Source organism: Callithrix jacchus, chromosome 6 (genome assembly GCF_049354715.1).
Source record: "Callithrix jacchus isolate 240 chromosome 6, calJac240_pri, whole genome shotgun sequence".
Taxonomy (NCBI): Eukaryota; Metazoa; Chordata; class Mammalia; order Primates; family Cebidae; genus Callithrix; species Callithrix jacchus.
In genome coordinates this window covers 109,747,403-109,773,956 of record NC_133507.1, presented here as the reverse complement: position 1 = coordinate 109,773,956, position 26,554 = coordinate 109,747,403, and the positions used below count along the sequence as shown (strand labels likewise).

Sequence of the window (26,554 nt, the reverse complement as noted above, 5' to 3'; positions counted from 1 at the left end):
AATCAACTATTATTGAGAATAGAAGAAACAAGTAGAAGAAAAAAAAATCAGAGCTTGATACAAAGCTTTTGAATTAACCCAATCAAAAAATAACCATAATTTTAAAAAAAATGAACAAAGCTTTTAATATGAGATTGTGGAAAACAGCCAAACCTATGAATAATTGCTGTTCTGAGGCAGAAGAGAAATCTAAAAGATTGAAAAATTATTTGAGGAAATAATTGAGAAAAACTTCCCTGACTTTCCTAGAGATCTAGACATCCAAATACAAGAAGGTCAAAGAGCCCCTAGGACATTTTTGCAAAAGGATCATCACCACGGCACATAGCCATCAGGCCATCTAATGTCAAGACAAAACAAAGAGTCTTAAGAGCTTGAGACAAAAGCATCAGGTAACCTATAGAAGAAAACCTATCAGATAACAGATTTCTCAGCAGACACCTTACAAGCTAGAAGGGTTCAGGGTCTTGTCTTTAACCTCCTTAAACAAAACAATTATTAGACAAAAATTTTGTATCCAGCAAAACTAAGCTATATAAATGAAGGAGTGATAGTCTTTTTCAGACAAACAAATAGAGAATTTGCTATTTCCAAAATAGCACTACAAGAAATGCTAAAATGGGTTCTCAACTTTGAAACAAAAGTTCATTATGTACCAAACTAGAACCTCCCTAAAGCATAAATGTCAGAGGACCTATAAAAAAACAAAAACAGATACAAAAACAAACAAACAAAAACACACACAAAGTATCTAGGCAAAAGCCAAGATGATGAATAGAACAGTGCCTCATATCTCAATATTAATATTGAATATAAATGATCTAAATGCTCTCCTTAAAAGATGCTGAATAATAGAATGGATAACACCACCACCAAGCAAATACCTGCTTGGGTCCCTTCAAGGGACCCACATGACACATGAGGAATCACATAAATTTAAGGTAAAGGGGCAGAAAAATTCTTTTCCATGTAAGTGGAAACCAAAAGTGAGCAGGAGTAGCTATTCTTACATCAGACAAAACAGACTTTAAAGCAACAACAGTTAAAAAAAAAAAGAAAAGAAAAAGAAAAAAAAAAAGCTGGGCATGATAGCTTACACCTGTGATACCTCAACTTTGGGAGGCCGAGGCAGGCAGATCACCAGGTCAGGATATCGAGACCACCCTGGCTAACACAGTAAAACCCATCTCTATTAAAATATAAAAAGTTATCTGGGCATGGTGGCATGCACCTGTAGTCCCACCTGCTCAGGAGGCTGAGGTAGGGGAATTGCTTGAACCCAAGAGGCGGAGGTAGCAGTGAGCTGAGATCCTGCCACTGTACTCCAAAATGGTGACAGAGCAAATATCTCAAAAAAAAAAAAAAAGAAGAAAAAGAAGGACACTATATAATGATGAAAGGATTAGTCTAACAGGATGATACTACTATCCTAAATACATATGTACCTAACACTAGAACTCCAAGGTTTATAAAACAATTTCTATTAAACCTAAGAAGTAAGATGGACAGCAACATCATAATAGTGAGTGATTTCAATACTCCACTAACAGAACTAACAGATCATCAAGACAGAAAGGCAACAAAGAAATAATGGACTTAAACTACTCTACAATGAATAGACTTAACAGATATTTATAGAATACTCTTCCCAACAACTATGGAATATATATTTTTCTCATCAGCACATAGAACATTCTCCAAGATACACTATATGACAGGCCACAAAACATGTCTCAATCAACTTAAGAAAATAAAAATCATATCAAGCATCTTCGCAGAACACAGTGGAATAAAACTGAAAATCAATGCAAAAGACTCAAAACTATATAAATACATGAAAATTAAATGAACTGCTATTGGATAATTTGGGGTTAACAACAAAATCAAGATGGAAATTAAAAAATTTCCTTAAATGAATGAAAACAGAGATACAACTTATCAAAACCTCTGGGATACAGCAAAAGTGGTGCTAAGAAGTTCATAGCATTAAATGTCTACATCAAAAAGTCTGAAAGAGTACAAATAGACATTCTAAGGTCACATCTCAAAGAACTAGAGAAACAAGAACAAATTAAAACCAAACCCGGCAGAAGAAAAGATATAACAAAGATCAGAGCAGAATCAAGTGAAATTGAAACAAACAAACAATAAAAACTACACAAAAGATAAATGAAATAAAAATCTGGTTCTTCAAAAAGATTAACAAAATGAATAAATCATTAGTGAGAATAACCTAGAAATGAAAACATTCAAATAAGCTCAGTTAGAAATGAAATTGAAGATATTACAACCTATACCACAGAAATACAAAAGATCACTAAAGGCTACTATGAACAAGCTTATGTACACAAACTAGAAAAAATTAGAGGAGATAAATTCCCGGAAATATATTATCCATTTGTATTAAATCAGAAAGAAATAGAAATCCTAAATGACCAATAATGAGGAGCAAAACTGAATCAGTAATTTTTTAAAATGCCAATAAAAAAATTCCAGGATCAGATGGATTCACAGTTGAATACAAAGAAGAATTAGTACCAATCCTACTGAAACTATTCTAAAAGACAGAGAAAGAGGGATTCTCCCCTAGATCATTCTATGAAGCCATTATCACCCTAATACCAAAACCAGGAAAGGACATAACAACAAAAAAAAAGGAAACAACAGACTAATATCCTTGATGAACACAGATGCAAAATTTCTCAACAAAAAACGAGCTACCAAATTTATTAGCATATCAAAAAGATAATAAACCATAATCAGGTGGGTTTCATACTAGGGACAGAAATATGGTTTAACACATGCAAGTCAATAAATGTGATACAACACATGAACAGAACTGAAAACAAAAACCACATGCTCATCTCAATTGATGCAGGAAAAGCATGTGATAAAAATCCAACATTTATGATAAAAACCCTCAAAAAGTATGCATAGAAGAGACTTACCTTAAAATAATAAAAGCCATATATGATGACCCATAGACAACATCTTACTGAATGGGGAGAAGTTGAAAGCATTTCTTCTGAGAACTAGAACAAGATAAGGATGCCCACTTTCAGCACTTCTATTCAACACAGTACTGGAAGTGCTGGCCAGAGCAATCAGACAAGAGAAAAAAGTAAAGGGCATCCAAATTGAAAAACAGGAATTCAAACTATCACTCTTCACCAATGATATGACTGATTGTATACCTAAAAAACCCTAAGACTCATCGAAAAATCTTCTACAACTGATAAATAAATTCGGTAAAGTCTCAGGTTACAAAACTCAATGTAGACAAATCAATCACATTGCTATAATCAAGAATGACCAATTTGAGAATCAAATCAAGAACTCAATTCCTTTTACAACAGCTGCAAAAAATAATAAATAATGAAAAATTAAATACTTACAAACATATTTAATTGAGGAGGTAAATATCTCTACAAGGAATACTACAAAACACTGTTGAAAGAAATAATCAATTCAAGATGGCTCAAAGACTTAAATCTAAGACCTGAAACCACACAAATTCTAGAAGATAAGATTGGAAAAACTTCTCTAGACATTGGTTTAGGCAAGAATTCATGACTAAGTCCCCAAAACCAAATGTATAAAACCAAAAATGAGTAAGTGGGACCTAATTAAACCAAAAATTTCCTGCACAGCAAAAGAAATATCCAGCAGAGTAAACAGACAACCCATAGAGTGGGACAATATATTCAAAAACTATGCATCTGACAAAGGACTAATATCCAGAAGCCACAATAAACTTAAACAAATCAGCAATAAAAAAGCAATCACATTAAAAGGTGGGCAAAGGACATGAACAGACAATTATCAAGAGAAGATATACAAACTGCCAAAAAACATGAAAAAATGCTCAACATCACTAATGATCAGGGAAATGCAAATGAACACCACAATTAATCCTGCAAGTATGACCACAATTAAAGAGTGAAAAAACAAGATGTTGGTATGCATATGCATGTGTTGAAAAGGGAACACTTTTACACCCCTGGTAGGAATGTAAACAAATACAACCACTATGAAAAACAGTGTGGAGATTTCTTAAAGAACGAAAAGTAGAACAACCGTTTGATCCAGAAATCCCACTAGTGGGTAGCTATCCAAAGGAAACAGTCATTATATTAAAAAGACATTTGCACACCCATGTTTATAGCAGTACAATTTGCAATTGCAAGATATGGGCCCAACCTAAGTGCCCAGGAACCAACAAATAGGTAAGGAAAATATGATATATATACAACATGGAATACTACTCAGCAAGAAAATGTAAGAAAATAATGTCTTTTGCAGCAACTTGGAGAGAACTGGAGGCCATTATTCTAACTGAAGTAACTCCCAAATAAAAACTAAACATATGTTCTCACTTATAGCTTGGAGCTAAAATAGGAGGATGCAAAGGCATACTAATGATATAACAGACTTTGGGGACTTGAGGGGAAGGATAAAAGACTACACATTGGGTACAATGCACACTGCTTGGGTGATAGGTGCACCAAAATCTCATAAATCACCACTAAACAACTTGTCCATGTAACCAAAAACCACCTGTACCCCAAAACTATTAAAGTAAAAATAAAAATTAATTATAAAAAGAATAAGAAATAAAATAGAAGTGCCTCTACAACTGATATTTTCTTTAATCACTGGTAGTCAGTCATGATCATCATGCAGCTGCCATTGTCTGATCACGGGCAAGCTTAGTCATAGTTGTTTATTTTGTTAGGACTTCAATTAAGTGCTGAACATCTTAGTCCTATCCCACATAAATGACTTTCAGATTGCTATCCAAAATAGTTTGGAGGTCTTCAACATATAAGCGGCATTTTAAGCCATGGTACTTTATGAGATGCCGTATCTTGACAGAAAGACAGGAAGCCGAAACCTTAGCCTCGTGGTATGCTGACATTTAGAAGTCATAAAGCAAAAGAAGACTAGGCCAAGGAAACTGAAAAACTGCAGTGGATTAGGTAAGAAAAACGTAAGAAAGCGGTGTTTTAGAAGTCATAGAAAGTGTGTGTTTACTGAAAGAGAAAGTAATCAACTTGGTTAAATGTTACTGAAAGCTTAAATAAGATATAAACTGAAGACTGACCATTGAATCTGTGAAAATAGTAGCCTTTCATAACCTTGACAAGGGTGGAAGCAGTTCCCTGAAGATGCACAGACAAAAGCCTAATTGGAGTCATGCCAGAAAGGGAGAGCAAGCATTCTAAAGATGCAGATACACAATGGCATCGTTTTTGAGAAACGTGAAGTTCTAACTGGATCATTCTTCTGAAGACTGATTGGATCATCAGTTACTCAGGGAAAGAATTATTTTTCATTTTTCTGTCATCTAATGATAGAAATTGTCAGTACAAGATGTGTATGGGGCATGGTCAATATGTAGCTGCATTGCTCCAATCCTCATTCAAGAGTTTCTGCCAGATGCAGGGACTCCATCAGTAGATGGCCTTACTGTCATCTCAACATCTCCCTCTTCTGCTGAGGAGAGCCCGCCTCAGGACATGACCTTCCTGGAGTGGACCACATGTGGTAACTGACAAAGGTGGGGTTATCAAAGCTCAGCCTTTTAGCCCCATGTGAGGGCTAAAAGAGTTATTCATATCTGTCAACCAATATTCACTCCAGGGCTCCCACCAGTTAGTTATTCTCAGGGTTTGTGGGCTGCATTACAATTGCACTTTTCCTTCTATCAGTGTTGAACACCCTCTACTTCAAACTCTGTTAATGTCTGCTCCTGGAAAGGTCAATCTTTGATGAGCTTTGGACATGATACATACTAAGCTAATGGTGGTTATTTATTGTTTTCTCTCATTTTCATTATACTTACTACCAGAAATGGAAGACAGAGAGAGATCAAGGAAGACAAGCCTCACCTGCTCTGTAACTTTGTCTGGGGCCAGTCTTCTTGCCCATTCATACAAAAGAAAAATTGCTTAGCAACAATAATTAAACAAAAATACATGAATAAATTGCCATAATTGTCTACAAAGTTTTTACACAAATGTAAAAAAAATGAGGAAAGAAAAGGAAATTAGTAATAAGACAAATTGAGATAATGAGCATTTGAGAATAAGTGCTGATGCATTCTTTTAATTGCAGTACAGATCAGAATTGATTTAGACCATTTCAGACGAGGCATATGAAAAGAAGGAAAGAAGGGTGTGAATATCAAATGGCATCAAAAGCACAAAGATAAACTTAGAAAAAAAGGCTAATGAAATATTGTATTTTAAGTAAATATTCAAGGGATGAAAAAACTCTTTTTGCCTTGTATAGATAGCTGGGTCTGCGTGAAAGGAGTGCTCTTGTATCAATATACACAATATCTGTCATCTTAAGAGACATTATCCAGGCTTTTTTTATTATTATGTAATTTTATGGGTGTTATCAGTTAAGTATTTTTCAGTATATATTCCTTCTAAAGCTAAAATGATAATCGGTAGCAAAGTTTCTCCCATGTGATCTAACCCAATGCTTTTGTTTTAAAACTGATACAGAGTCCAAGAGAGAGAAAGCAGTTTATATCAAGTGACAGAGATAGCTGAAACAGGATGAAAACTCAAAACTTAAATCGCAGGCCAGCATGCTTTATAATGTCCCAAGCTGCAAAGTATAATTTGATTGCAAGTGAAGCATGTTTCCAGGCTTCTATCACAGATAACGCAATGCTTTTTGTCCCAAAAAGTGATATAAAATAATTCAGAGCTGTGATGATATACTGACTCTGTGGGGGTAATCTGGGGGAAAAAAAAAAGCCAAGATTGCAGCTTTGCTGATTTCTGTGATGTAAATATTCATATGTGTTCTATATGGGCAATTTAAAACTGCAAAGTGACATCACTGGACACTAAATTGGAAAGAGGTGTGCATGATCAGCAATAATCAAAATCACCCAGACCATTAAACTTGGCCCGTGGCAGCCATCCACATCTCCTCCTATTTTCTCATATTCCTTGCATGTTCAAAGAAAGCATTCCTAATAGCTTGCAAATACAGTTAATTAGAGAAGAAACAAATCTCAGCTACTGCAAATAATCTGCAGAACTGACCCTGAAATGTAAATGACATGCTTTCCAGGTCCTTGGTAAGCAGGGGGGAAGGAAAAAAATGTTTCACCTCTTTAGAAACTAGGATACAAGTTGATATGCTAAAAAAATCCTGTCTCCACTTGAACCTTACAGTTCTGAATCTTTGAAAGTTGCATAATAATTTTAAGCTGAAGGCAACATTCATCACATAATGGAACCTTCCTATTCTTACCCTTAACAGATCAGAACCAGAAGTCTATGTACAAAGCTTATTGGCAAAGTGAGAACTAAAAATCTGTCTGCTTACTTCCAAATGCTCTCAAACTTACTGCTCTCTACTGACCTAAATAGATTTTTTGTTCCCAGAATTAGCACTAAGTTTCTATGAAAACGTTTTATCTCCTAGAAATTGAAGGAACTGGAATTTTTTCCTCCTATGAGAAGACCTTAATGTGAACTGTGCTTTGGGCAGCTTATACCTGTCTCCAACATCTCCTTGATTTCTGTTCAATAAGATATTCTTTCATATCTTCATCCTTTAACTCATCAAATATTTACTGTGCAGTAACAGAACCTCAAAGCCAGCATTATGAGTGCTCACTGTCTAAAAGAGGCTGTAGAACTCAAAACAACAGGAATATCAAGGTAAAATAATATATATATAGATGTACATAAGCACATACTGGAGAGACATGCTGGGGTAATCTAATCCTCTGTGGCAGGCAATCAGTGTTTCAGGATTGACATCTGGATCTCATAATGGTAATCAGAAGTTTGTCAATTGGTTAGGAGAGGGCAAACCTGGCAAAGGAAGTAACATGTACATATAACCAGATGTGTTTAGAGAAACTCAAAGGCATTCTCTCTCTCAAGCTATACTCTCTTCGTACTTATTTTATCTGAATCCAGACTGTTAGTTTCAAGAAGCATTCTTCACTAAGCATGAGAAAATGCTTGGCTTTCACATTGAAGAAAGCAAAATTCCAGGTACAGCAATAGAAAGATTTAGGAGGAAAAAAAAAAACAAAAAACAAAAAACCCTGCAGATTGAAATGTCTACACCCAGGAGAAGATGTAAAATTGTTAAGCCAGAGGATTGATGAGAGAACTAAAGAAAATTTGAAATAAGTGAACTGGTGAGATGTCTGAGAAGAGGGCCCTACCCCTGCTTTCATCTTCTCTCTAGAAAGTGTTCCAAGAAGGAAGAATGTCAACAAAACCCTCAGTTTGGGATGTCAGGAGATCAATTTCAGGCATGAGAGCACAAGGAACTCTGCTAGCATGCTCCCAAATGAAACTAGTGATAACTTTAAAATAAAAACAACAACAAAAAAAAAACTTAAAGACTTTGGAAACAGGCTGAAGGTGAAGCAGCAAATAAAGACCTATTCAAACAATGTATGAAAAACTGGTTTAAAAGAACTCAAGAATTTATGGTAGTTGAAGCAACACTGCTCCCTTTCTCCTCTCACAGCCCTCAGCTCTGTGAGGTGAAGGCTTTACTCCAGAGGACCACAGTGAAGAACACAGGATTTCATTTCTCCCAAGCGGAACGGCTTTCTTCCTGTTCAACAGGAAGTCAGTATTTCTCATTCCTGCTCGCACATGCCTGTTGTTGAAGCCACCAGATAGTACATTAGACAGGTGAGGGGGTACCTTCCTCTGCCCAGCCTTCGCTCAGACAATGAGGGCCCTACATCAGGAATCACATGACAAGAATAGTAGGGTCCAAAATCTTATTTCTTCAGCATCTGAAGAGGTTGTAGTGAAGACCATTGGTAAGATATTCACAGATCTAATGGAGAGTCACAGCTCTAACTGAGATGCAGTCTAAACTACAAGCTAGCTTGTTTGCAAAAGAGAACCAGAGAATACGAGAACTGATTCCTCCTGGAATCAGAATAAGTATTAAAAAATTAACCCCAGAAATGATATTTTTGAAGTAGGCTTAATTGAGTTGGATTAGTTTATAAAGAGAAGTATGCCCCAGGATATTATTAAAAATGGTAGAGCAATGGCTATTAGATTTTAACAGTTGAATATGGTTTTGGAAAAAAGTGGAATATAGCCCTTCCAGGATCACTGTCTTCCCAGAGAAACTGTGGGTACACCTCCAAACTGCCCAACCCTGAGGAGCAGCATCACAGGCTTAACACTACGTGTGTCAGGGGGTGGGTGGCAAGCAGACTTCACTAAAATAATCCAGCCAGTCACCAAACAAACAAACAAAGCAGATAACAATCTCAAGCCTCAGAAGAATGTGGGACCAATACCTGGAGTTCCTGCAATTTATTTTCCAAAATATCCAGTTTCCAACATAAGATGAGTCATGCAAAGAGGGGAACATGTAACTCATACAGTGGGGACCAATCTGACTAAGAGCAACCAGATGTTGAATGTAACAAAAAATTTCAAAGTAACCAGTATAAATATGCTCACAACAGTAAAACATAGCACGATTAAACAACAACAACAAAAAAGCAATGCCACATCAAATAGAGAATACTAATAAAGAAATAGAAATTATAAAAAATAACCAAATACTCTTGTTGAAAACTATAACTGAAACTTTAAAAAATTGCTAGAGAGACTCAATAATGTACTGAACTAGCAGATAAAATAATTACCAAAATTAATCACAGATCAATAGAGATTATGCAAGCTGGAAAACAGAGAAACCATTTTCAGAAAAAAGAACAGAGCTTCACAGAAATATGGGATACCATTAAACGTACCAACTTAGAAATAATAGAAGTACCAGAAAGACAAGAGAGAGAAAGGATAAGAAAAACTACTTGAATAAATAATGCCTGAAAGCTTGCAAAATTTAATTAAAACTCAATGACTTACACATCCATGAAGCTCAATGAACTCCAAGCGATATAAACAAAAAAATCCACAAACACACACATCATATTAAAACGCTGAAAATCAAACACAAGGAGAAAAATCTTCAAATGAAGCGGAAGATAATGTGTCCACTTACAGATCAACCCAGTGCGGTATTCAGTGAATTTCTCAACAGAAACAATGGACAGAAGGCAGTGGAATAACAGATTCATAGTGCTCAAAGGGAGCAAATGAAACAAAGACTCTTAGACTCCTATAGCCAGCAAAACACTCTCTCAAAAATAAAAGCAAATAGAGACTTTCTCAGAAAAGAAAAAGCTGAGAGAATTTGTAGCCAGCACTCCTACCTTACAGAAAATACTAAAAACGTTCTTCAGGCCAAAAGCAAAAGTAACCTCATAATTAGGAACCATGTAAGTGAACAAAGAACACCAATTAAAAAGGTAATTATTTAAACTATAGACGACACTGTAAGTGTATCTTTTCTCATTTTTTTATTTTAAAAGAAAGCATATAATATATAGATTATGTATTTCTGAACAATATAATATATGTATATGTGCCAAAATAGTACAAGAGAGGTGGGTGGGAGCAAAGCTGTAATGTTCTAAGGAAATGATGACAGATGGAAAAGTAATAGCTATAACAACGTATGGTGGGATTTCTAACATTAGTGGATGTCATATGTGTAACAATATTACAAAGTGAAATAGAGCTATATAGGAGAAATATTTTCATATATTACTGGAACTGAGCTAGCATAAATCCAAAGCTTATTTTTAAGTCAAGGAGTATTTGGTAAACCATGCAGAAATCATAAATAAATACTAAAATAATCATTAATACAATTAAAACACTAAGATTTCAAAAGAGTGCAAAACAAAGTAGTAAAGAAGGAAGAAAGAATACAAAAGAAATATATAGAAAACAAAAATTTAAATGCCATATATAAATTTGGCTATATCAGTAACATTAAATGTAGATGGATTAAATAAATAAAAACAGACTGGCCTGGCCTGGTGGTTCATGCCAGTAATCCTAGCTTTCTGGGAGGCCAAAGGTAAGAGAATCACCTGGGCTCAGGAGTTAAATAAAAATCAGCCTGGGCAACACAGCAAGACTTTATCTTTACTTACAAAAAAAAAAAAAAGACTGTCAGACTGCATTAAAAATATGACAAAACATTGTCTACAGGAAAAAACACATTCAATTCAAAGACACAAATCAAATGAGAATAAAGGGGTGAAAAAAACTGTATGAACAGCAACATCAGGAAAACTGGAGTGGCTATACTCATATTAGACATAAGAAATTTTTTTTAAATGATTACTAGAGTTAAAGAGGACTTTGTATAGTGATAAAAGGGCTAATCCATCAAGAAGATGTAAGAATTATAAATATATCTCTATCTAGTAATAGAGCACCAAAATGTGAACAGCAAAAACAGAAATAAAGATACAGAAAATTACCTTCAGTAATGGGTAGAACAAGACAGAAGATCAAGAAGAGAAGAGGAGACTAGTTGGTTCATAGTTTTGTTCTAGTCTCCTCTTCTCTTCTTGATCTTCTGACTTAAGAAAATCTTCATTAATGGTTTAGTAAGTGGAATAGATAGAATACTAAATAAATTACATCTTCAGAAGTGGTTAGTTCCCATAATGAATGTGAAATTGCTTAAAGGTAACTAAAGAAGTAATAATTGAGATATAGCTAGTGAAACTGGCTTTTAGGAAAAAAAGAAAAAAAAAAAAAAAAACGTGAAGAAACTGTCAGCAGTGGCAGAGAACCCAGTTACCTTGATTTATTGGTGGGGTAGCCACATGGGTCTGCAGCAATTTCAATTCTTGCCTCCTCGAAAGAAATCATTTGACTGAAAGGTACAGGCAGAAGAAGAGACCAAGGCAAGTTTCAGAGCAGGAGTGAAAGCTTATTAAAAAGCTTTAGAACAGTATGGAAAAGAAGGAAAGTAAAAAGAGAAGAAAAGTACAAACTTGAAAGAGGACCAAGTGCTCAGCTTTGACCTCTTAACTTGGCGTTTTATACACTGGCCTACTTCTGGGACGGTGCCGTACTTCTCACTCCCAAGGCATTATGGGGAAGCGGCTGATCAGTTTCAGGTGTTCTCTATCTACTAGGAGGCTGCCTTTCCCAGGTGCCAGCTGTGATCAATTATCACTTTAGAGAAACAGTTAACAACTGCATGATCATCACCTGATGGTTGAGTAGGTGTGTTGGTGGGGAACCCTCTCCTGCCCTGGTTATACCTGATTGCTACCTACTGTAACAAAAACCTAAAAAGTATAAAATTTAAAAATAAAAACCCTTCTGGGGATAATAAATTCAATTAGACTGATAGTTCCCCAACACCACCTCCCGAATTTCCTCTTCTAAGATTTTTTCTGTACATCCAAGCAAGCAAGATGGCCAAACTTGCCTAAGATTTTCACTTTTTGAGAAAACCCTTTATGATTTTTGTCCCCAAAATGTGTTTGTGGACATCTTTAAATGGTTTGAGAACATTTTTCAAATTCATTGCAGAAAGGCTCTCTATTCAGCCTGTCTCCTGCTAGAGTGTTAGATTTGTTATCACAACTACTGCAAAACTCTGGTTCTTTGTGATGCCATAGAGGACAAATGCACATAAAGGTGCTCTGTACATTAAGGGAAGAGAACTACATTTGGTGTCTAAAATTGTTCTTTCCCCTTCAACTGCTAACAGCCTGCTGATTTTCAAAGTCATTGTACAATTGGAGAAGAGATGGGAATACCACAAGTGAAAAGGCAAACGGCCCATTGTTATTGCCAAGGTTCAACTTTTTTTCTTCTTGAACATAAACACTTTTCAAACCATTGCAAGCCTTTGGTTAATCTATAGAAATCTGAAGAACTTGATTTTGACAAATTTTTGTAGTGTTTTTGTTACTTTTGTAAAGGATAGATTTAGGGAGGTCCACACTTCCCCATCCCAGGTGGTGTACACAATATTTAATTAAATTTTCATCTTCTAAGGAGATAGGAAAGGAGAAGAAAGAGGAAGAGATAAAGAGGTGAGTAAAAGAGAGGAAAGGAAAGACTAATTAGCTGATGCTTAAGCACTTGGCTTCCCTGAAATCAAATACCTGGGCAGGGGCAGGGGAGTACCCACACCTGAACTTGCCTCTTCCAACTCAACTTTTAGAGTATATTCAAAAAGGAAAAAGTATAATTAAAATTAAAAATATATAAAGTGGATTACTTAGTTAGAAAAAGGTGTGGCTAGGCCCAGATGCAGAGAATCTCATAAAATGAGTGGAGCACTGAGCAGATCTCAAAACAATGAACAACTTTGAGAGTCCCTTCCCCACAGTGCATGCAGGACAGAGTCACATAATTGTTTATGGCATTTCCAATAACTCCATAAAACTAGAGGTGTTGGAAAAATGCCTTAACCACTTCTTCATCATTGGTATGCATGCAAAAAATAACATCACCTTGATAATCATTTTTTTTTTTCCTTTTGGACCCACTCCTAATTTTTTATAGACTCGGATCATATAGGAAAATTATTTTCCCACAAATACATGACTTTTAAGTTACCTTGAAGAGCAGCCCAAGGACTTCATTGAGTGGGTAGAAGGAGGAGGATCTAAAGATTAAGAATTTATCCAAGGATCTTATCTTAATAGTAACAAAACCACTGCTGGAATTCAAGTCTCCTGATTCCAAGAGCTGATACCTTTCATATTATCCTTGGTCCTTACAAATAAAATGAACTGAGTGTGGTGGCTCACTCTTGTTATCCCAGCACTTTGCGAGGCCAAGGCAGGAGACTCATTTGAGCCCAGGAGTTTGAGAACTTCCAGGGCAACATGGAAAAACCCCCTCTCTACGAAAAATACAAAAAATTACTCAACCATGGTGGTGTGCACCTGCAGTCCCAGCTACTTGGGAGGCTGAAGTGGGAGGATTACTTTGGCCTGGGAGGTGGAGGTTGTAGTGAGCCGAGATCTACTGCACTCCAGCCTGGGTGACACAGCAAGTCCCTGTGTCAAAAACAGATTATGATTATAATATAATAAAATAAAATCATGTTTCTTCCTGGCTATCATGAAGTCAAGAAGAAAACACTAATGTGCCTCTGGGTGAACAAGGTTCTGGTCCCAGAGATGATCAAGCAGAAGTGAGGGGCTTGTTGAAGAATCAGTAGAGAGATTGATATTTGCATTAGGTTGCTTAGTGATGGCACGGAGTACCAATATTTTAGTTGCCTTTTCCTAATTCAAACCCTGAAATTGAAATTATCCTTATCATAAAATGTTTGAATTGTTTAAAAAGCACATTTTTATTTCATTATAGGTAGCAGGGTCAGGAGGTGGACAAGAAGGGAGAGACAGCCAAATCATTTATTAGTTGTCTATCACCACAGGGTTTTCTGACAAGTATCTAGCTGCCTGGGGGGCTAAGGGAAGATTCATTCATTGACTCCTTCCCTTACTTGGTCAAAGTGACCACAGGAGCACTAACTTCTATTTATTTTTTGATGCACATGATGAGTGACAAGCAGGTTCCTGTGGATATGGCATGCCACAAAGTGAAAGAAGCCCTAGGATGGAAGTGTTCCAAAGCAAATCACCAGCAGGTTGCACCTGTGTGAATTGATTAACACCTATGCAGAATTAGCCCAGCAATGGTTAGAATACAAGGTGGGTTCAGAGGATATGACGTGGTGCACAAAGGCCACAATGCAGCCCACTCCTTGCTCTTCTCTGTCTCAATTTTTTCTTATATTACCTCAACCCTGTCACAGAATTTCCTTTGATTTGATGGCCAACTAAAACCTATGGAAAGATTTCATACAAAGGATTAATAAGATAAATTAGAATCCCTATTGCAGCTAGACTTGAAGCAATAATTGATTTTTATCATTTTTCTTTTCCACCCCAAATTATAAAATTGCTCACTTCGGCTAAACCAATTTGCTTTCCTAGTAGAATGATCCAGAATTTTATCCTTAAGTACTTCATGTCCTCAGGCGCCTCGCACTGTTTGGTCAAGATTACTAGCATGGCCCCTTCACTCTCACCACCTGTAAGAATCGTCAAGAATCACCCCAGTGAGTTTACAGATTATGACACACACTTCTTACTGTCCACATTATGAAGCAGCACTCTGCAATCAGGGTTAATCTTTCCCTTATTCTGATGAAAATGTTTCTCCACCTCAGCCCCCAGAACAAATAATTTTATTACATCAGAGGTTAGGTTTGTGGGGAAAGTGAAAATGAATTTTATAAGCACGTCATTGTGAATGACGCTGAGAGAGACGTGTTACTTATATCTTTTGTATCACAGACTCTAGTTTTGGGGATCATGACATAGTATATTAACTGCTTATTCAGCACATATACTGAGAAGGTAGCTCCCCAATCCTACTTAAGAGAAAAGGACTTAAACAGGGGTATCCCTGACAGAATTGGATGGGAGCATGGGATGTAGGGCAGCCAGCATTCAGAAGAGTCTGTGATAGAGTTGAGTGGTAGAAAGTGAGATCAAAGGACTTACTAACCCTACCAGCACCTTATGGGACATTGCTGTAGTCCATTCCGACTGCTATCATTGGACAAAATGCCATAAACTGTCAATTTTTAAAGAGGACAAAATTTATTTCGCACAATTTTGGAAGATGAGAAGTAAAAAATCAGGGCAGATTCGTTGTTTTGTGAGGACCTGATTTTTGGCTCAAAAAAGGATGCCTTTCTGCTGTGTCCTGACATTGTAGAAAGGGAGAGAGACCTAAGACACTATTCTCATTCATACAGCCTCTGCCCCCATGACATAATCACCTCCCAAATGGCCCTCCACCCAACACCATCACCATGGGGGTTAGCATTTCAACATAGGAATTGTGGGTAGACATAATCATTCAGCTCATTTTAGGGATAATTTATCACTTTCTTCAACCCACAGCTAAGGAAACTTTTCAGTGAGCTTAAAGAGTTTGCCACAGGCACTCCCCTAGAGATACTATTTGAACCAAGAAGGACTGTTTCTAAAGAATCCGTTCTTAACAACTACACTATAGTAGTGAATGGGAAAAGGAACATGACAGCCAGGCTCTGTGTAAGCCTGTAAGTCAGATACTCCCTTTGTACACTGTTCGTGCTCTTAACCTGTTTTAATTCTGGTCCCTGCTGCAGTGACAGGTTACTAGATTTGCACAGATGTAACTCATCAGTGCTTCATCTTGAGTGCTGAACACCATTTCTTCACGTGCTTCTCCAAAATGCCCTCCATCCTATTTTAAGTTGTACACCCTTCAGCCCTCTCTGTTCCCCTCCCCTGCTGTATTACTCTGCATAGCATTTATATACTACAATATTATAACATAGGCTGAGTGCAGGGACTCACCTGTAATCCCAGCACTTTGGGAGGCCGAGGCAGGTGGATCACATGAGGTCAGGAGTTCGAGACCAGTCTGACCCATATGGTGAAGCCCCATCTCTACTAAAAATACAAAAATTAGCTGGGCATGGTGACAGACACCTGTAGTCCCAGCTACTCAGGAGGCTGAGACAGGAAAATCGCTGAGCCCAGGAGGTGGAGGTTGCAGTGAGCTGATATTATGCCACTGTACTCCAGCCTAGGCGACAGAGCCAGACTGTCTCAAAAAAAAAATTGTTAACATAAAATGAACTCATTTATTTACGTTCTGTTTATAGTCTCCTCAGCTAAAACATGAGCTGTGTGACGGCATGCTGTTTTGTACCCTGCTGTATGCCTAGAGCTCAGAACAGTGCCTGATGCATGGTAGGCATAATATTAATATGTATTAAATTAATGAGTAAATACCTCATATCCACTTGAAACGGTATCTGCCATATGCTAATAGCTCAATAAACGGCATTGATTGTTACTGTTACTTGCTGTATAGTTGCTTAATTACTTCATCTCTCTAATTTTCTGCTTTGACATCTGCGAAATGAAAGAATCATCTGCTCTACATGATTGGTGTAAAAGACATGTAAAGATAATGTGTGGTAGGTAACCTGCTCAGAGTAGGAAATTAATATATGGTAGCTTTTATCTTTTTATTTTTAGTTTATCAATTTCATGAGTATTAAATTCTGTATGATGTTTGCTTAAATTGATAGAGACTTGTTCCATTTAATTTCATTGGGTCTGTGCAAATTCAGATTTTTTTCTTTCAATATTTCCCTCCTCTGTTTATTATTCATTATTTACTAAATGCAGCCATCATGGCTTAGCCTCAAGGTCCTATATAAAAATGATACCACATGAAAACCAAACACATTTTCTCAAACATGCACACAGGCCTTTCAGAGAGAACAGAGATGATTAAAAAATATACGAGAAGTCCCTGGATTCTTATAGAAAGTGAATTATTCTAGGAAAACACTCAGGCCCACAGCTCTCCATCTCCCTGTGGCTAAGAACCAGTGAAGCCCAATGCCCCTTTATGCTGTGGGGCACCCACTTAAACACCCTGCCATTAGTAGAACCTTCAGTCCTGGCTCATTTGCATATTAGCTCTATCATATTTAAGTAAAAAAGATTATTGATTCGACTTAAAGGAGTGGTTTTTCAGCAGTGATTAAAGGATTCATTTTTTAAATTATAGAAAATAGAATTTTCTGGAATTATTCCAGACAGTGTTCAAAATAAAGCACAACCTCACATGTCAATCAACTAAGTCAATTCTGTCTTCACCACATACTGAGTAATGCAATGTAACTGGACTCCACTGAGCTTGAGTGTCAGTTTTGACATTTGTGAAAGGTATAATAATACTTTACAAGGTCATTATGAAAATAAAATTAAAGATAATATAATGTGAATAGCCCATACTAATTCAAGAATTATAATAAATGTCATAGTCTAACATATGCTTGTTTCTAAAAACTAACCCATAGCTATAATATACTAAGCACTGCTGTAAACCCTTTGTATTAACTTAGTCGATTATCAGAACCTTTTCAAACTAAGCAATGTTGTTGTCTTCATTGTACAGCTATTGGTCTGCAGAGAGATTTCATAGAAAACATCCAAAGCAGCATTTCCTACTATTCTTCCTCCCATCACTGACCACCCATGATTCAATCCTTTTTGCAACTTGTGCAGGAGGTGCATTCATGACCAGCATTTCCCAGAGGAGGAGATGATGCTTCCAAGAAGTCAGGTAACATGAACGCAGTCCCACTGTGGGTAAAAACAAGACTTAGAAGCCATGCCCTCTGAGTCCAAGACAAACTTAACTACTCTGCTCTACTATTCTATTTAATCACTGAACCTACATGATTAAAGAAAAGAAAACTACTTATTTTTGGAAATCCACCTTCTTATAAAGCATTATTGCTTTCAGGCTTAATGCAGTTCACTAACTCCTGGAACTGTCAGTTACAAGGTGAGGACAGGAAAACAGACCAAGGCACTCAGCCTCCTCATCACACATAGAGCAGTCTGCAACATGTACTGCCGTCCTCAGCCTCATGCTGAGACATTAGTAGCCAGTTGCCAAGCAGAGATAAATAGGGACCTAATTGGTTTTATGCATCTCAATTGAAAAAAATATTTACTTATATAAAAAAACACTTCACTACATTAAAAGTAATTTGATTTAAAAATATTTTTTTGAAAGGATTCTGAATAATGCCCCCATATTCTATGTCATGAAGGCAGAAAGGAACTTATTTCAAATTAAAATATTCAAAACATCTCATCCATACTGTAAAAACAGCAACATCAGGAAAATTGAAATGGCTATATTCATATTAGACATAAAAGAATTTTTTAAAATGATTGCTAGAGGTAAAGGGGACTTTGTATAATGATAAAAGGGCTAATCCATCGAGAATATATAAGAATTATAAATATATATACCTAGTAACAGAGAACCAAAATGGGAACAGCAAAAACAGAAATGAAGATTCAGAAAATTACCTTCAGTATTGGGTAGAACAAGACAGAAGATCAAGAAAAGAAGAGGAGACTAGAACAAAACTATGAACCAACTAGTCTTAACAGACAGCTACAGAATATTACACCAATGACAATATGCATATGTCTAAAGTGTGTATGCAGATATTCCAGGATAAACCACATCATATGCCATGAAACAAAACTTAATAAATTTAAAATGATAGAAATCATGCAAAGTATCCACTACAGTCACAATGGAACAAAATTGGGTTACTTATGAATTCAACTAGAAACCACTTTGGTTTGTAGCGTAGAGGAGGTGGGAATTCACAGAAAATTCACAAGAGTTATCTTTACCTGATTAGATGAATGCTACTAATGAAAATGTGTGATAAAAGTAATTAGCATAGTAGCAATAAGAATGACGAAGCTAATCAGAACAAGTGTCACAAATAAATATAGCAGAGTGAAGAGAAATCTTATAAACAGTGTTAGAAAACATTTTGGGTCATTGGATCTTAATTAATAAAGTATGGAAAAGTGCGGGGTACCTGGCTGGTGAGGGATCCATTAGGAAAGAGAAAGCCTACCTTTGCAGAGGAGTTATACACCCATGTTTGTTCCTGTGAATTGAACCAGAAGACATAAATTAGGAAAATAAAGTGATTTGGATGAGGCTTCTGTTTAGAGCAGAAGCTACCTACTCATATGTAACCAGGCACAGAGATGAAAGGCAAGAATAGCAGTAGGTGAAAGGTGATGCTACATCTCATGTCTAAATTCACATTTATATATGTACAAAAGGTGCATGAATACATAGAATTAAGCTGACAATAAGTTCTGCTACACTGCATGAGATTATGAGGCTCATCTTAAGAAAATCTTCATTCATGGTTTAGTAAATGGAATAGATAGAATACTAATTAAACTTACATCTTCAGAAGTGGGGTTATTTCCCATATTGGATGTTAGATTGCTCAAACGTTCCTAAAGAGGTAATAATTGTGATATTGCTACTGAAATTAGCTTTTAGAAAAAAATAAATGTAAAGAAACTATTAGTGGTGGCAGAGATCCCAGTTACCTTGATTAACTGATGGTGTATCCAGACAGGTCTTCGGCAATTTCAATGCTTGCCCAGTCAGAAGAAATAATTCGACTGAAAGGTACAGGCAGAAGAATAGACCAAGGCAAGTTTCAGAGTAGGAATGAAAGCTTATTAAAAAGCTTTAGAACAGTAAGGAAAAGCAGGAAAGAAAAAAGAGAAGGAAAGTACAAACCTGAAATAGGACCAAGTGCTCAGCTTTGACCTCTTAACATGACTTTTTATACACTGGCCTACTTCTGGGACGGTGCCGTACTTCTCACTCCCAAGGCATTATGGGGAAGCTGCTGATCAGTTTCAGGTGTTCTCTATCTACTAGGAGGCTGCCTTTCCCAGGTGCCAGCTGTGATCAATTATCACTTCAGAGAAACAGTTAACAACTGCATGATCATCACCTGATGGTTGAGTAGGTGTGTTGGTGGGGAACCCTCTCCTGCCCTGGTTATACCTGATTGCTACCTACTGTAACAAAAACCTAAAAAGTATAAAATTTAAAAATAAAAACCCTTCTGGGGATAATAAATTCAATTAGACTGATAGTTCCCCAACACCACCTCCCAAATTTCCTCTTCTGTGACTTTCTCTGTTCATCCAAGCAAGCAAGATGGCCAACCTTGCCTAAGATTTTCACTCTTTGAGAAAGCCTTTTATGATTTTTGTCCCCAAAATGTGTTTGTGGACATCTTTAAATTGTTTAAGAATGTTTTTCAAATTTGTAGTAGAGAGGCTTTCTACTCAGCCTGTCTCCTGCTAGAGTGTTAGATTTGTTACCACAACTACTGCAAAACTCTGGTTCTTTGTGATGCCATAGAGGACAAATGCACACAAAGGTGCTCTGTACATTAAGGGAACTACATTTGGTGTCCAAAATTGTTCTTTCCCCTTCAATGGCTAAGGCTGCTGATTTTCAAAGTTGTTATAGAATTGGAGAAGAGATGGGAATACGACAAGTGAAAAGGCAAACAGCCCATTGTTATTGCCAAGGTTCAACTTTTTTCTTCTTGAATATGAAAACTTTTCAAAACATTGCAAGCCTTTGGCCTCTGAAGAACTTGATTTTGACAAATTTTTGTAGTGTTTTTGTTACTTTTGTGAAGGAGTAGATTTAGGGAGGTCCTCACTCCCCCATCCCAGGTTGTGTATACAATATTTAATTAGATTTTTATCTTCTAAGCAGATAGGGAATGAGAAGAAAGAGGGAGAGATGAAAGAAAAGGAATGAAGAAGAAAAGGTGAGTAAAAGAAAGGGAAGACTAATTAGCTGATGCTTAAGCACTTGGCTTCCCTGAAATCAAACATCTGGACAGGGCAAGGGGAGTACCCACACCTGAACATGGTTCTTCCAACTCAGAACTTTTAGAGTATATTCAAAGAGAGAAAGTATAGCTAAAATTAAAAAATATAATAAAGTGGATTACTTAGTAAGAAAAAGGTGTGGCTAGGCCCAAATGCAGAGAATCTCATAAAATGAGTGGAGCACTGAGCAGATCTCAAAACAACTTTGAGAGTCCCTTCCCCACAGTGCATGCAGGACAGAGTCACATACTTGTTTATGGCATTTCCAATAACACTATAAATCTAGAGGTGTTGAAAAAATGCCCTAACCACTTCTTCATCATTGGTATGCAAAAAATAACATCACCTCGATAATCATTTTTTTTTCCTTTTTGGACTCACTCCCAATTTTTGATAGACTTGGGTTCATATAGGAAAATTATTTTCCCACAAATACATGACTTTTAAGTTGCCTTGAAGAGCAGCCCAAGGACTTCATTGCATTGGGGAGAAGGAGGAGGATCATAGAGGCTAAGCAGTATATCCAAGGACCGTATCTTAATAGTAAGACAACCACCTCTGGGATTCAAGTCTCCTGATTCCAAGAGCTGATACCTATGTTTTTTTCTGTCTTCATTGGAAGATACCTTTCATATTATCCTATTCTCTTTAAAAATAAAATTGGCTGAGTGTGGTGGCTCATTCTTGTTATTCCAGCATTTTGGGAGGCTGAGGCAGGAGATTCACTTGAGCTCAGGAGTTTAAGACCTGCCTGGGCAACATGGAAAAACCTCATCTCTACAAAAAATTAGCCAACCATGGTGGTGTGCACCTGCAGTCCCAGCTGGAGGATGAAGTGGGAGGATCACTTCAGCCTGGGAGGTGGAGGTTATGGTGAGCTGAGATCTACTGCACTCCAGCCTGGGTGCATGTGATATTTTGATACATGTGTACCCTGTAGAATGATCAAATCAGGACATTCAGAACATCTATAACTTCAAGCATTTACCATTTCTTTGTGTTGAGAATATTTCAAATCTTCTATTTTGAAATGTGCAATGAATTATTATTAACTGTAGACACCCTATTGAGCTATAAAACACTAATGTTATTTCTTTTATCTAAAGGTATTTGTGCATATTAAATAAATCCTTTGTGAACCAGTTTGAACATTTGGGCTGCCTCAACAAAACTTGGTGTTTGGCACAAGAGTAGGTTGCAGTCTGTTTTATGCATCCAGTTAGAGTATGGTTCACTCTGTATAAAGAATCTTTAAAATATGTGAAGAGGCTGCTTTAGGCTAAATTTCATTTAACAATGTTTATATACATATGTTATATATAATTATATGTGATTACATATAAATATATTTATGCATTTATAATTTAAAACTGTATATAATTATATGTAACTGTATATATATGCATGTAACTATATATAACATATGCCATATATGGAATATTTATTTGTTGCTATTGGTTGCTATCTATCTCTACTACTATGTATAGTATATGGTGTGTATATATATATAATACAATATTCATAACATATATAGTATATGTTATATATAGTCATATATATGTTCAACAGTACACTGTTGAAGAATATATATGTTCAATGCTATATATATATTCAACAGTATATATATATATATACTATAGTATATATCGTATGTGTTATATATAGTTATATATGTAACATATACTATATATCATATATATAGTATATCAAGTATATCATAGTTATATATAATACATATGACATGTATATTATATATAACTATAGTATATGATATATAGTTATATGTGATATATACAGTTATATATGTACATATAGTGAAGTATGATATATAGTTAAATATATATATTATATGATATATAGTATATCATATAGAGTTATTTAATATATAACTATATATTATATACTATATATTACATATAGTCATATATATTGTATATTTATACATATAACTATAAACAAATCTATTTAACATATAACATATAGTTATATATGGTTATATATAGTAATATTATATATAACATTTTATATATTGTTACATATAATTACATATATAATTATATATTATAATGTAATATGTAACTAATATGTAGTTACATGTATGGTTATATATACGTGTAATTGTATCTATCTATCTCTCCATCTCTGCTACTACCACTGCTATTGTCTTACTCATGGGTCCTACGTTGTTTCACTAACCTATTAATTTGTTTTCTAATTCCTTTCTGACTCATCATATACATTCTCTGTACTCTAACATAGTGATTATTTTGCAGTTAGCGAAATCAAAATTTTATTTTAATTCACAGAGTTCCTCTACATTATCTAAGGTCTCACCTTATGCACCCTCACCCATCCTGCCATCTGTCCCCACCAAAACCTGAGCTATAGCCCCTGACCTTGCTCAGTGTTACACAGCAAGAAAGCAGTAAATCCAGGACATAAAGTTGATTGTTAAGACCCCAGAGCCTTAGTATTTCCTTCACTAGTTTATACAATCGTAGGTCTTTTTGTTGTTGCAATTGTCTCCATCCCTGCAATAGATATTCCATGACCTTCTCTTTGCTTCTCTCTTCTGTGTCGATATCTCTTACTCTGGGGAGGTGCTTGGGAATGTCTATTCTAAGTCACTCCCTCAGAGTAAGCCCATTATATGTTGTTCACTGAAATGGAAATTGCTACTCCCCACCATTCACCCCATGTCATCTCCTACTGTGAGTGCTTGTCATTACATTCACCTTAACATCATTTAAAACCAGTCAGGCAGTCACATTCTTTAAGGAATAAAATTTATGTTACAGCTAAAATAAAAATTAAAAAAGTCAATTATCTTAATGAGTTGCAGGTGGAGGAGAGAGAGAGGAAAAAAAGAGGCATTTGAAAGGGCATGCCAAGGTGCTATGGATGATGAAAACCAGATAAGCACTGTTTAACTCCTAGAGCAGAGAGGGCAAATGTGTCTGAATATTGGGAATAGAACAAACAGCTGTTCTACTAAATCCTGACTGAGTTCATTCTTAACCAAGAGAGTATGAGGGATGATGGATTAGTATACTGAGAAACCGAATGCAGCATTAAAAGATGCATCATGAGAGGGAGAGAAACTATTTGGAGGCACAAAAAGAAAAAAAGGAAGCAGTGGAACAGAAAATAAAGGTATAATGAAGAATGATATTGACATTCTAGTTGTAGCCAAAACCTCTGCCAGGTCTGAAGATGATTATTTTCTGAGGGAAATTAGGTCAAATGAAAAAGCCACAGTTTTAGGGCACATATTTTAAACAGGGAGAGATTATGCCATTTTCAACTACTAAATTTCTTTCTGGAAAATGACCTAAGTTATAACAGGTGCTTAATGTAAGATTTATTCATTGCTATTGTTTGTTTTGTTTGTTTGAGATAGTCTCACTCTGTTATCCAGGCTGGAGTGCAATGGCACAATCTCAGTTCACTGCAATCTCCACCTCCCAGGTTCAAGTTAGTCTCATGCCTCAGCCTCCCAAGTAGCTGGGATTACAGACATGTACCACAATGCTTGGGTAATTCTTTTATATTTTAAGTAGAGATGGGGTTTCACTATGTTGTCCAGGCTGGCCTTGAATTCTTGACCTTAGGTGATCCACCCACCTCAGCCTCCCAAATCTTGCTATAGATTTTTTTTTTTTTTTGAGACGGAGTTTCGCTCTTGTTATTCAGGCTGGAGTGCAATGGCGTTATCTCGGCTCACCGCAACCTCCGCCTCCTGGGTTCAGGCAATTCTCCTGCCTCAGCCTCCCGAGTAGCTGGGATTACAGGCACACACCACCATGCCCAGCTAATTTTTTTTGTGTCTTTAGTAGAGATGGGGTTTCACCATGTTGACCTGGATGGTCGCGATTTCTTAATCTCGTGATCCACCCGCCTCGGCCTCCCAACTTGCTATAGATTTTAAGGTGTTTTTCTTTGCTTTGTGTATGTTTGTTACCTTTTCTGGTTTGCTTTGCTTTTAAATAAGCAGGGAGACAAGAATCCTCAAAAAGGCAGGAGCAGATTAATCCTAACTAGCCAAAAACAATACTTACTTAAGACCATCCTAGTTACCCATCTATTCTAAAGGCCAACTCAAGTCACATTGAAACTGCCTTTGCAAATACTACAACAGAGAGAATTCTAGCATGGCTGACTCTATCCTGCTTCTAGCCTCACAGGTTGCCTCTCCTCACTGGTTCCTAGCTATAGGCCAGCCTAATGATGAGAAGAATTTAGTTTATATTGTAGTTTAACTTTGAAGTGGGTATGATAATACTCCCACTCTAAAACTGGCCCTCACCTTGGTTAGAGATTTAAACCACCTTTGTAAAACTAATGAAAGTCCAGGAGATTAGGATTATAGGAGGAGCATGAATTCTGCTAAAATGCTGGCATGGTTAAATTATAATCAGCAATTGTTCCCTAGCTTACTTCTCCATAATCCCTCACTGCTCCAGCATCTTGTGTCCAGAAGTCACAAGATTTATGACTTTCCCAATTGCTCCTATAGGTAATATCCCTGTTATAGAACCTCTGATTGGTATTTTGAGATTTTTTTCAGACTTTTGCATCCTGGAGACTGAACCCACCTGGACCTGTGACTCATGGCTCAACCTCAGCCATTCCTATGGCTCCTACCCAGTGGCTGCTTAGCACACAAGGACCATTTTTCAAATCCCTATGATTTCATCCCCAACATGGGAAGTACAAAAGTTCCTTTTAAAAGTTTCTTTTCTTATTAAAGAATAAATCATAAGTATGCTAATAACTCTTCTCTTAAGCCCTATTCTTTGTAACTGTTGGACATGTCATGCTTATAGGAATGTGTACCTTTCCATATCCTTGTACTTTCACCAAGATCTGTGCTGGACTTGCTCACAGGTATGTCCCAGCTCTCCATTGCTTTTACCTGTTTAGAAAAGTTTTAAGTTTTTAGCCAATAGAAATTTAGTTTAGATTGTGAAGTCTGGCTCCAACCAATGGAGATCAAACACAGAAGTAAGGATGACCCCAAATGCCTAAGGAATAAATTTGTGTGTTTTCCTTTGTTCATTGTACTCTCCTGGCATAATGGCTAGCAAAGTCTAGGAAGTAAAAATTGTATTGCTGAAAGATCTTTTGTCTCAGTGCTAATTTTTCTTTGTGTCACTGAGCATTTATTTTCAACACCCAACCAATCATAGCACCCATTCCCTAGACCCCAAACTATCCATAAAACTCTAGCCTCTGAATTCTTGGGGATGCTGATTTGAGTAATTCCTCCCATCATTCTGTTCAGCTATACCTCTAATTATTCAACTCTTTCTTCGTTGTGGAAACCTACCGTTTCCAGTACAA

General features: G+C 36.4%; 1 long non-coding RNA gene across 5 annotated transcripts in view; it reads right to left on the bottom strand.

The window, feature by feature from the left end:
* Positions 1-26,554, bottom strand: part of LOC144576682 (uncharacterized) — a 332,988-nt gene that overhangs the window by 272,252 nt on the left and 34,182 nt on the right. For 4 of the 5 annotated variants that reach the window (XR_013519005.1, XR_013519003.1, XR_013519007.1 and 1 more), the window contains exons 2-3: positions 26,048-26,126; positions 19,402-19,434 (exon numbers count right to left, since the gene is read on the bottom strand). This is a non-coding gene — a long non-coding RNA (uncharacterized LOC144576682). Of the gene's footprint in view, positions 1-19,401; positions 19,435-19,894; positions 19,970-26,047; positions 26,127-26,554 lie in introns of all 5 variants that reach the window. The other variant, XR_013519004.1, reaches the window with a different exon arrangement.